At 37.4% G+C, this 12,085-nt stretch overlaps 1 pseudogene; it reads left to right on the top strand.

Annotated features, from left to right (window-relative positions):
- The first annotated feature begins 3,880 nt into the window (after nt 1-3,880).
- On the top strand, nt 3,881-11,698 carry LOC134275287 (uncharacterized; annotated as a pseudogene).
- The last annotated feature ends 387 nt before the right edge of the window (nt 11,699-12,085 follow it).

Below are 12,085 nucleotides of genomic sequence, written 5' to 3'. Positions count from 1 at the left end.
CAATGACAAACAAAATTTGGAAGGTGTGTTGTGACTTGCCAGTTTGCCATTAAAGACGTACAACACACTGGGGGAGATAACTCTTGCGATTTCAATTGAACGTTTGACGTGACGTCAAATTTAACGTCAAAAATAAAGCGTCAAAACGACGAGTAAAACGATCCCGTGTGCGCGATGTATATCAATCATGAAAGAAAATTGAGATATGGGGCTTGGCTGTGATTGTGCGTACCATACTCAATCAATAAGTATTTTTTTAATTAACCAGATTAAACTCCGTAAAAAGCAAGACATCAAATACCATCCCTTAATGTTTATTTCATTTCATTTCATATACAATAAATTGTATTTTTGATCAAAGCGCAGCATTTTTTTTATTCTAAAAATTTTATTTTACATTGCCGAAATTCTCATTATGTACAACTGGCTATATAACATTCCGATGAATGGTCTTCATTACATTTTGTGCATACACGATATAAATATTGTTTTTCTTCTTTGATTAAATAAAACAACAATAAATATTATAAACAAAAAGTAAAATCGATGTTGTTCTCAGACCCTTACTGATCAAAGAGGAACAACTCTGAAAATGTAGGAGATGTTATTTTTCCTCCCTTTATTCACGGTTTTCCACAGAATCAGATACATTTACAGCAAGACGTGATAAATCCGAGAATTGAATACTATAGACCTCATATACACAATGTAAGTATAAAATTGAAAAGAATTGTTCACTTGTACTGAAATTATCTGCATTTATGAATATCCTATTGCAGCAAATCGTAACTTTGACTTTCTGTCCTCGAATCAAAACAAAACGTAGCCTGTCAGATTTTTAAAAGATATCAATGTGGGATTTGATATAAATTGAAATAGATGAAGAGTTTAATGTTTGATATTTTGAAGTTAATGTGGACGAATATACGGAATTTTCATTTTAACTTTAGAAGCGACTACATTGAAAGAAATGCGTACAATATTATCATGAGGGGTGTATGTACATCTAATGCAAATGTTGATGTATCCCCACAGCCACATACTGTCTCGTTTGAAATAATGACATGAAAGAAACTACAATTATTCCATTTATATCACAGGAGAGTTGAACATACACCATTTTTTTAATGAATAAAATTAACGAAATAAAATTAAAAATCAACATATTCAAGTTCAACAAAACCCAATTCGTATCCAGGTTTCATGTGATATGGAATGCATAACGCATACGTACAGTATATCCAACTAATTTCAAAATCTTTCAGTAATTTTTTCCTGATATATATAAAAAGAGTAGTCAATATTTATTCTGCATTCATGAATTTAAAAACTAATGCAACCTTCCGGATCTTTGACGAAATACCTGTATATTTGCACTGTAAACGACGTTTCGTCAAACGCTAATGGTCTGCGACGCAAAAAAGGAAGGGGTGGGGGTAATAGGGGTATTCAAAAATTGCCTAAAAATCTACATTTAAATACGCTTTACATATGAGAACTTTTAAATTTGTAAGTTAATATATTTTGGAAGCAAAAGCAATATTCCAATTTATTTTTTTTTATGTGTATTTGTAGATTCATATCAGAGTAATCGACCCCGTCTGAAAGACGCGCGGGAACGTGATTTAATGAGAAAGGGGGAGGGGGTAATTTTCCGCTATTAAATCAAAACTGGTCGAACAAAAATTAAACAAAAAATTATGAAGATTATTTTCACTACCAGCTACCTAAAGAAAGTTTTTTACCAAAATTAAACGACAGGTTTTTCACAAAAAAATTTTGAATTTGAAAAATACGCAATTTTCAAGGCTCAGAAAATTCATCACTTTCAGTTTAAGGTCTTTAAAAATTGTTTTGATGATATGTATATCAAAAAGATGATTATGTTTTTGTGTTAAATGGTTAAAAGAATAAGCCAATGAAATTTGACATTTATATATAACCTGGTTTTATTGAAAGTCAAGGTTTAAGTAGTTCATTGATTAAAAATTTTCTCTCCTTGTTAACAACTAAAGGGGGGTAAATTTCGGAAGTTCCTGTCCAAAAACCCCTTGACCTATTTGTTCAAAAATATGCATACATGCAGTAGATATAGTCATGTACTAAATATACAAAAATAACGAAAATTAAACGACAGGAATTTTTTGGGGTTGGTGTGTTGTACATCCTTAAATGATGTGAAAGTTAGTCTTACGGCAAAATATAGCAGATTTTCCGTTTTTTAAATAGGGAATCCCCATTGTTCTGAAAAAGTGCCTCCTTGAAACAAAATAATTTTGATATCTGCCAAAGAGGCAGGATACTTCTTCAAAACTGCCATTTCCGATTTTTGTTTCAAAGAGGCACATTTTGAAAAACGCAAATATTGAATAAAAATTATTTTCCAAACGAAATGCAAAATGTGTACATTAAATAACACTGTAAACCATCGTGTCCGAATTGGTCAAATGGATATGCTCGTGGGCTTCCACCTAGTACTTTTTACCAGAGAATGGGTTCGAATCCTGATATTAGATCATTTTTGCATATTTTTTTCCCCATATGTTATGGTAGTGTAATGAAATTATATCTTTTGAAAGAGAGGAGGGGTGTCAAGAAGTTAATTAATAACTAATCTATATATTAGAAATGCAGGATTAATTGGTTGCCTTTAATATGCTGTGACTTATATTAAAAGTAATGATTATTTAGTTTTGTCTTGGAAAATAAAGATTTACTGTATTGTTTAAATAATTTATCTTTTACATACTGTAGTTATTGCAATTTTGGTCTTTTAGTTAGTAGCCAACACTTGATTTGAAACAAAAAATAAAATGTCTAGGATAATCACACTGATTATGGACACATTTTATTTCATAAAAAAATTTTTCGCACAATTTACAGATATCTTTAAAGTGCTGCTTTAGCCATTGTGCTTTTTTGTTGTTTCAACTCCTTTTTGTGCAAAAGACAGGTTTTTCTTATCAAGCAGGAAAACCCGCCAAAACAAGCCTCACGTAGCTGTATTTTAATTTGCAAACGAGGGATTTAAATGTCCTTTCAAAAGGGAAAACGCGATTTCTGAAAATACCTCTTTCCTTGCAAAAGTTAAAAGGGTTCTTGAAATATCGAGCTGAAACGTTAACAAAGTGTTATAACAGACAAAATTTACGAATTTTTACCTTTACCTTTACCTTTTGATTCAAAGTCAAAGGGTTATTTTTTAATCCATACGGAGTTGCTATGCAAAATTTCTTTGGGAAAGCTAAAGGGTTATCGAAATGGGGAAAAAAGCGTTAAAAACAGAATGAGGAGGAACAACCCCTTTTAATGGGGAAAAAAAAAAAGGGAAAAAAAAAAATGCTCGGCCGGGAATCGAACCCCGGGGCCCCCCGGGGGCAGGCGAGTTTACCATGCCACCGATGCTTGTTTAAGAAAAAATAACATTTGTAGTGTTTTGTGGTTTGAAAAAATTGATAGTTACATCACTTAATGTATCAAATATATTTCATTTGGCAGAAAATATATTCTTTAACTAAAAAATATTCCCCCGCTTTTTTGATTTTATTAAATTATAATTTTGGATGGAACATGAGAAGGTTTTTTGTCTCTGCTCAAAGGAAATAACTCTTACTTGGCAAGTCCAGCGACAAAGAAAAAAGCTGTAAACTGAACATCATAAACCCAAACTTGAGAAAATTGGTGCGTATATTTCAAGTTCTTTGTAGGAAAAAAAAACTAAATAACAATCTAATCTGCATTAATCAAAAAATGTAAACTGTTATTAAGGAAAATAAGTTTTTTAACAATGTTTTTAAATAAGCAGAAAGGAAAACGAAAGAGAAAGTAGATTGAAAATGCAGATAATAACATAAGAGTTAGCAATGAAAATCAAATCACTCGAATGTCATGAGCTAACGCCTAGCTTTGATTACACTCTGAGAAGACAGGTGCGTGTTTTCAGGATTGTGTATTCTGTGTTTTTTCCAAGTATGACTGAGCATATTGTAGGCCTATTTGAGAAAAAAAACTAGAAGTTCCCAAACACACCATTCTGATTGAAACAAAGCACCATTGGTTGAGATGGGTGGGTGAAATGTTTAATAAGTGTGCTAAGGAGTAGATTGCTAAACAAGTGGCCAATGGTACATAGCACTCACCTGAGTCAATTTGGTTTTACAGTTCATCATCAGCTTGCTAGGAGATGAACAAAAGGTTGTTTCAAAACCTGGCCATGACTGACCTAAGTCGATTAAAAGTAGCAACTGTAACAGTTCCTTCGCCAAGCTCTATGCACTTTAAAGTTAAAGTTGTGATCAATGAGAGGTCTCTTAATTGTCATGGCAGGTGTGGCATGATAAAGATCCCTTACTGCTAGTTGCCAAGAGTGCTAGTAATTAAGGTGTAAATTTGAAAGAAAGGTCTAAATTAAAAACCTTTCACCAAAATAAAGTATCTGATGTTTCTTTATGAGTGAAAAATTCTTGAATGGGATTATAAACAACATACAGTCAATCTTCAACAGCATATATTTTTTCCCAATATATTCCAATGTAAACTTTGATTTCCAATTGTAGTCCTTACAAATACACAGGGGCCATGGTTTAAACAAATTTGTATATGCACTGCTAGATGATGCTTGCATATTATTATGACTAAATCTTGCATAAAGCTTTGTGGCTTTCAAAGAAGACTTCAACAAGATATTGTGGCTTAAGTGTCTGCTAAAAATGGTCCATTTCCTACAAAATTTGTTGATTTCTTGAACTGTTTCAGATAAGTGATTGCTACTACTCACATGTCAAGCGTATCCTATTTATACAGAAGAGAAAGAATAATTTCGACATGCCACCAGGGGGAGCAGATGATGTAAATCTATTAAATCGCGAAAAACAAGAAATGGAGGGTGAAAGCGAGGATGAAAAAGAGAGACAAAGTCAAGTGAGGGCTTTTCAGGAGAGGGTTGGCAGAGGGGGTAAGCCCCTAAATATCGCCTTCATTGCCCAGCAGGCAGCGGAAAGTCATCGCTGTGTAACTCAATCATGGCGGCTTTTAGTGTGGGTGGATGGAGAGAACGGGCTGCTGTTGGACACTTTGGTGGTCACGCCGAGCAAGTCACTCATCATTTACTGAGGTAAGGGGGAACAGGTCACGCATCATTTACTGAGGTAAGGGGAACAAGTCACGCATCATTTACTGAGGTAAGGGGAACAAGTCACGCATCATTTACTGAGGTAAGGGGGAACAAGTCACTCATCATTTACTGAGGTAAGGGGGAACAAGTCACTCATCATTTACTGAGGTAAGGGGAACAAGTACGCTTTATTTACTGAGGTAAGGGGGATAGGTCACTCATCATTTACTGAGGTAAGGAGGGCAGGTCACTCATATTTACTGAGGTAAGGGGGAAACAGGTCACACATCATTTACTGAGGTAAGGAGGGCAGGTCACTCATCATTTACTGAGGTAAGGAGGGCAGGTCACTATATTTACTGAGGTAAGGGGGACAGGTCACTCATCATTTACTGAGGTAAGGGGGAACAGGTCACACATCATTACTGAGGTAAGGAGGCAGGTCACTCATCATTTACTGAGGAAAGGAGGGCAGGTCACTCATATTTACTGAGGTAAGGAGGACAGGTCACTCATCATTTACTGAGGTAAGGGGGAACAGGTCACACTCTTTTCTGAGGTAAGGAGGGCAGGTCACTATATTTACTGAGGTAAGGAGGGCAGGTCACTCATCTTTTACTCGAGGTAAGAGTAACAGGTCACTCATAATTTACTGAGGTAAGGGGGACAGGTCACTATCATTTACTGAGGTAAGGAGGGCAGGTCACTCATCATTTACTGAGGTAAGGGGAGAACAGGTACACATCATTTACTGAGGTAAGGAGGGCAGGTCACTCATCATTTACTGAGGTAAGGAGGGCAGGTCACTCATCATTTACTGAGGTAAGGGGGACAGGTCACTCATCATTTACTGAGGTAAGGAGGGCAGGTCACTCATCATTTACTGAGGTAAGGAGGGCAGGTCACTATATTTACTGAGGTAAGGGGAACAGGTCACTCATCATTTACTGAGGTAAGGAGGGCAGGTCACTCATCATTTACTGAGGTAAGGAGGGCAGGTCACTCATCATTTACTGAGGTAAGGGGGAACAGGTACTATCATTTACTGAGGTAGGGACAGGTCACTCATCATTTACTGAGGTAAGGGGGAACAGGTATGCATCATTTACTGAGGTAAGAGGGACAGGTCACTCATCATTTACTGAGGTAAGGGGAACAGGTCATGCATCATTTACTGAGGTAAGAGGGACAGGTCACTCATATTTACTGAGGTAAGGTGGGCAGGTCAGGCATCATTTATGCAGGTAAGGAGGGCAGGTACTATTATTTACTGAGGTAAGGGGAACAGATCGACGCATCATTTACTGAGGTAAGGGGAACAGGTCATCATCATTTACTGAGGTAAGGGGGGAACAGGTCACACATCATTTACTGAGGTAAGGAGGGCAGGTCACTCATCATTTACTGAGGTAAGGGGGGAACAGGTCACACATCATTTACTGAGGTAAGGAGGGCAGGTCACTCATCATTTACTGAGGTAAGAGTAACAGGTCACTCATCATTTACTGAGGTAAGGGGACAGGTCACTCATCATTTACTGAGGTAAGGAGGGCAGGTCACTCATCATTTACTGAGGTAAGGGGGAACAGGTCACACATCATTTACTGAGGTAAGGAGGGCAGGTCACTCATCATTTACTGAGGTAAGGAGGGCAGGTCACTCATCATTTACTGAGGTAAGGGGGACAGGTCACTCATCATTTACTGAGGTAAGGAGGGCAGGTCACTCATCATTTACTGAGGTAAGGAGGGCAGGTCACTCATCATTTACTGAGGTAAGGGGAACAGGTCACTCATCATTTACTGAGGTAAGGGGGACAGGTCACTCATCATTTACTGAGGTAAGGAGGGCAGGTCACTCATCATTTACTGAGGTAAGGGGAACAGGTCACTCATCATTTACTGAGGTAAGGGACAGGTCACTCATCATTTACTGAGGTAAGGGGGACAGGTCACTCATCATTTACTGAGGTAAGGGGGACAGGTCACTCATCATTTACTGAGGTAAGGAGGGCAGGTCACTCATCATTTACTGAGGTAAGGGGGGAACAGGTCACACATCATTTACTGAGGTAAGGGGGATAGGTCACTCATCATTTACTGAGGTAAGGAGGGCAGGTCACTCATCATTTACTGAGGTAAGGGGGAACAGGTCACACATCATTTACTGAGGTAAGGAGGGCAGGTCACTCATCATTTACTGAGGTAAGGGGGAACAGGTCATGCATCATTTACTGAGGTAAGGGGTACAGGTCACTCATCATTTACTGAGGTAAGGGGGACAGGTCACTCATCATTTACTGAGGTAAGGGGACAGGTCATGCATCATTTACTGAGGTAAGAGGGACAGGTCACTCATCTTTTACTGAGGTACGGGGGACAGGTCACTCATCATTTACTGAGGTAAGGGGGACAGGTCACTCATCATTTACTGAGGTAAGGGGGACAGGTCACTCATCATTTACTGAGGTAAGGAGGGCAGGTCACTCATCATTTACTGAGGTAAGGGGGAACAGGTCACTCATCATTTACTGAGGTAAGGGGGACAGGTCACTCATCATTTACTGAGGTAAGGGGGACAGGTCATCATCATTTACTGAGGTAAGAGGGACAGGTCACTCATCATTTACTGAGGTAAGGGGGACAGGTCACTCATCATTTACTGAGGTAAGGGGGAACAGGTCACTCATCATTTACTGAGGTAAGGAGGGCAGGTCACTCATCATTTACTGAGGTAAGGGGACAGGTCACTCATCATTTACTGAGGTAAGGTGGTCAGGTCTCTCATCATTTACTGAGGTAAGGGGGAACAGGTCACACATCATTTACTGAGGTAAGGAGGGCAGGTCACTCATCATTTACTGAGGTAAGGGGGAACAGGTCATGCATCATTTACTGAGGTAAGGGGAACAGGTCACTCATCATTTACTGAGGTAAGGGGGACAGGTCACTCATCATTTACTGAGGTAAGGGGGACAGGTCATGCATCATTTACTGAGGTAAGAGGGACAGGTCACTCATCATTTACTGAGGTAAGGGGGACAGGTCACTCATCATTTACTGAGGTAAGGGGGACAGGTCACTCATCATTTACTGAGGTAAGGGGGACAGGTCACTCATCATTTACTGAGGTAAGGAGGGCAGGTCACTCATCATTTACTGAGGTAAGGGGAACAGGTCACTCATCATTTACTGAGGTAAGGGGGACAGGTCACTCATCATTTACTGAGGTAAGGGGGACAGGTCATGCATCATTTACTGAGGTAAGAGGGACAGGTCACTCATCATTTACTGAGGTAAGGGGACAGGTCACTCATCATTTACTGAGGTAAGGGGGACAGGTCACTCATCATTTACTGAGGTAAGGAGGGCAGGTCACTCATCATTTACTGAGGTAAGGGGAACAGGTCACTCATCTTTTACTGAGGAAAGGGGGACAGGTCACTCATCATTTACTGAGGAAGGGGGGGGGTTTTCCATATTTCTAGGGGAGGGCAGGTCACTATCTTTTTCCTGAGGTGGGGGAACAGGTCACTATATTTACTGAGGTAAGGAGGGCAGGTCATATCTTTTACTGAGGTAAGGGGGACAGGTCCTCATCATTTCTGAGGTGGGGGAACTTTGGTTTTCATGGGAACAGTAGGTCACTTTTAATGACAGCTAGGTCACTCATCTTAACTGAGGAAAGGGAACGTGGTGGTCATGGTGAACAGGACATGCTTTATTACTGAGGGGGGGGAACCCTTTGGTTCCACCGGTCACCTTTTTGAGGGGGGGGAAAAAAGGGATAAAAATCAAATCATTTTTTTTTTAAGAGAGAAACCAAAATTTCTTTTATGAAATTTTTATGAGAACTGTTTTTTTTAATTAATAAAAAATTTTTTCATTTTCAATTCATATGAGATATTTTATTTTCTTATTCCCTTGTGTGTTTTTTTTTTTTTAATTTTAATGGGTTTTTGTTACTTTTGCCATTATATTATAGAAAATTTATAAAGATTCCTTTAACAGCTTCCCCAAAGTGGGTACCTACTTTGATCCCTATATGACTACAATTATCCCACACTGGTGGACATGAACGGTTTAGAAAAACTGTGATGATCTGATAAGGAAATCCCGCGGATTGTTTTATGGAAGGCTGCCCCAAAGAAAAAACTCATGGGCCGTACAATTTCAATAAGTTTTAAAAACTCTCTAACACTAAGGAAAAAGTTTTTGGACATTTAAAAAATGGCATTAAAAAATAAAAAAAGGCATAAAAATTACAACTAACCCTTTTCAACACAGGGTACCTTGCATTTACCCCCCAAAAAAAAATACCTGCAAAAGACATTTTCAATTATTCATCTTGACCTTTAAAATAATATGATTGCCTGGTTTGAAATTGATTAAAATTTATGTAATAAAATGTAATCTCAATTTTATTTTATTCTTAATAAAAGGGCAGATTACTCTATTTGCATAAAAATACCACAAAATCATAACTCTTTAGTGTGCAGTATATAGATTGCTTTCATTCTTTTGTTCTATATGCTTTTTCCATCTTTTACAGGCAGAGGGGAATTGAGGGATTGAGAGATCATTACTCCCAAAATAGTTGAGGATATAAAAATAGACAGAATAATATTTGTGGCATCCGCAACAAAGTCAACTCCCTACACAGCTAATGGAGGCTGTTAGACGAACAGCCCGTAAGGAGGGAAGAGGTACATGTAGTGATACAAGCTACTAAGAAACAAGGCAACTTAAAAAGAACTCTGTTACATTGTACCTTCAACAATCTTTTGAATATTGTTTAGTATTCTTTTCAACTTCAGCATTTAATTTTAAATTAGCATATTTAAAAAGTCAAATCAACTTAGCTTATCTTATCAATACTAGTATGTTTCTATCAATATCATATCAATATATCTTAATTTCCATAGACAACAGTGAAGATTTGACATAATGAAAGCCTTGTATTAATTTCAGTAATTCTAATCTTTGGGGTACATCGAGATGAGATAGACAGGGGGGACGCCGACGATATCAAACAGGAGAAGGAATTCAGAGAAGGCCTAGGACTGCCAGAGAACCGCTTCCTTCTTCGTACAACTCACTGTGTAGAGACTACGATAAATATGTCGGCAAAAGCCGTCTGGATCATCGCCATCCAGAGCTGGACATACCCATCCTCAAGTTCATGAGACAGGTTAGTATGTACTGTAAACCAACTATTATTCGTGTCATCTTTTATTCTCGATTCGTCGGTTTGTAATCAATCCGTAACAATTAATTTTCACAAAAAAGGAAACATTTTCTACAAAAACAAAGCAAAATGAATGGTTTATAGCGATCTTAATATTTGCAACTTAAAGTAGGTTGCAAAACTTGCGAGATATTTCTCACACGAATAAAAATGGGTTTACAGTAATTCAGTGTATACAGCCAGATCCATTTCATACCCATCCTAAAAGGTCACAAGACAAAACTGCAGAAAACTGTGCACCTGAAATGAGTTTTACATTTCTAAGATGGTATCTTATAAAGTATGGGGAAATATTCATACAGACATATTGAATGACTGGATTGCTTAGCCAAATTAGAATATAAATATCTCAACAATTTTATTTATGGTACAAAATTTAGCTCTCTTATTGTTAGTATTTTCATTACTAATATATATTACATGGGAAGCTTTTAACGCAGGCACCCAGTTAATTTGGTGCAAATCCTTGACCTTGACTTTCCTCACTATGCTCAGTAACATGGGTAGATGTGAAAATTAATAAAGAAAACTACTTTGAAATGCATATGTAACATTGAATTGAATTAAATTGTAGGTCTGTGATTCAGCTTCTAAAGTAATCAAAGATAAAACTAGCTACAACCAGAAGGAACCACAGGGCTCTCCAACACCCAGAACTGAGAGACAGCCATCATTGGTCCAGGCCAGGCAGAGGGAAGACCAAAACAGAAACTGATGAAGATGGCCATTAAAGGAGCAGCCATAGCAGTTTTTGTCTGGATTTTACTGCCCTTGATAAACAGCAGTAGAGATATTGCTAACATATGTGCCCAACAGAAATATGGCCACTGTAATATTCGAGACTTGACAACTTTCTGTGATGAAAGATCCTCCATGCAAATATGGAGAATTATATTTTCCCTTCTGTTTGCTGCATTCACCATGTTTCTGGATTTTCTTTGTGAGAAATTTGATTTGCCTTTACAAATATAAACTATCGTTGACTTGTATAAAAATCTGGGGAAAGGTTTAAAAAAGGAATTTAGGTAATGGTAAAAAATTAAGATTACAATATGTGGCACTTAATAATCTATCTGCAGTAAACAGTATTTGTTTGTGCATGGGAACTATAGTCATTAGCTTTACATGTAATTGAAAACTGTGTTATACAAAACTGTTTAAATCGAATGCTTTGAGCAAAAGTTGGTCAAAGAATTAAGATATTTCTCTATCGAACATGTGATTGGTTGTGAGCTTCACATGTAATTGAAAACTGTATTATACAAAATTGTTTAATCGAATGCTTTGAGCAAAAGATGGTCAAAGAATTAAGATATTTCTCATTCAAACATGTGATTTGTTTTGAAAGTTGACCATGTATTGAAAACTGTATTATACAAAATTGTATAATTGAATGCTTTGAGCAAAAGATGGTCAAAGAATTAAGATATTCCTCTATCAAACATGTGATTTGTTGTGAGCTTTACATGTATTGAAAACTGTATTATACAAAATTGTTTAGATTGAATACTTTGAGCAAAAGATGGTCAAAGAATTAAGATATTCCTCTATCGAACACGTGATTGGTTGTATATTATTTGCTTTATCTCGATCCTTTGAAACCTTTTCATTTATACTGGTACAAAGGTACAACTGTCAATGCAAGGCTGCAAATTAAGACCTGTGCTCTGCACTAAAAAGTATTCATTGAGGGATCTTTTTAATGCTATAGCACCAGTTGCAACA

The sequence above is a fragment of the Saccostrea cucullata genome, unplaced genomic scaffold, assembly GCF_032062105.1.
Source record: "Saccostrea cucullata isolate Sc308-1 unplaced genomic scaffold, CSIRO_AGI_Scuc_v1 ctg13734, whole genome shotgun sequence".
NCBI classification, from domain to species: Eukaryota; Metazoa; Mollusca; class Bivalvia; order Ostreida; family Ostreidae; genus Saccostrea; species Saccostrea cuccullata.
This window is presented reverse-complemented; position numbering and strand designations above follow the sequence as displayed.